This window comes from Magnolia sinica, chromosome 2 (assembly GCF_029962835.1).
Source record: "Magnolia sinica isolate HGM2019 chromosome 2, MsV1, whole genome shotgun sequence".
Classification (NCBI taxonomy): Eukaryota; Viridiplantae; Streptophyta; class Magnoliopsida; order Magnoliales; family Magnoliaceae; genus Magnolia; species Magnolia sinica.
The window spans coordinates 67586881-67588145 of record NC_080574.1 but is presented as its reverse complement, the minus strand read 5'-3'; positions in this window follow the sequence as shown (position 1 = coordinate 67588145).

The following is a 1265-nucleotide window of genomic DNA, read 5'->3' as shown; positions in this document are numbered from 1 at the left end:
CAATCATTGCATGGATAAATTGCAAGAAATTGGAATGTCTTGGCTACCCATGAAAATATCCAACCAACCATACTTTCAATTTCATACTTGGATTTCTTGGCCAGCAAAACAGAGAAGAAAGCTTAGCTTTCTAAACATGGAATAGGTAGGATGCCAGCAATGGCAGGAACAGTTGATGTAATAAGATTGCAGATCGCTACATATGTTGTCCCATCAAAGCTCTGGTCATTATGTTTGAGATCAGGCCATATATCTTTTTCAAATCCTTGCAAGCAGAAAAAATAGCCAATCCTTTTGACCTTAACCAGGAAGAAGGAATCAAATCCAAATACATCAGATGAACTGATGGTAAGTCCTAAATCCACTGAAAGTTGCAAATGCAGCTTGTACTGGACATTTAACCACCTAAAAATCTAGGAGGTTCAAATTATAATTTATGTTTTTTTAATCAGTAAAAGTATAATGCATGTTCAGTACTCTCATTACAGGAAATGCCTATCCCAATTACTTGGGTGAGGCTTAGATGATGATGATGATGACTCTTATTGTAGGAAATGGAATTTTTAAGTGAAAACACTGGTACTTGAATATTTTTCCATGACTTTTTAAAAATTATCGTATGAAAATTGTGAGTTCCACCTTGTAGTTATTTAGATAGTATTACAAAGATTTCTTCAATAGCTTTGAGAACGTCCAAAATTTAACTTGTGCCCCCTTGAAATTTATGTCATTAATCATGCTTGAACTCATTATTTTTTTTCTTAGCAGTCTTTTTTCTGAATGTTTGCAAATGCAATCTTTTGCTGCAACTGTCAATTTGTTTCTATTGGAGTTAGTTGGAAGCTTTGTAGAATGGAACTCTTGGAAATGAAATTGACCTGTTTCTTTTATGTATTCATGTCCAAATATTGGGTCAGCATGTGGTCCGCTCCCTCATATTATTGGCTCAGAAGAGTATATTCATGACAACAACTGTGGATTAGCAATTTGTATCTTATTTTGTGGATATTTAATTATTGTTGTTTTCTTATTTTGTTGTACACCTTAGATTTATATATGATTCATTTTTGGGATCCATGAGTATATTTACATCCCTTGCTTTTTGTATAGGTTGGTTTTTGGATTTCTAATTCCCTTTCTGTTTTCGTTGTGTAATTTTTTAGGACTTTTTTGGTTGTTATTTGTGTCCTTTTTCTTTTTATTTTATGAAATAAAAGATTGCTAAATGTTGTAGCTGGTTTCTGTTGAAAATGGCTAACATGATG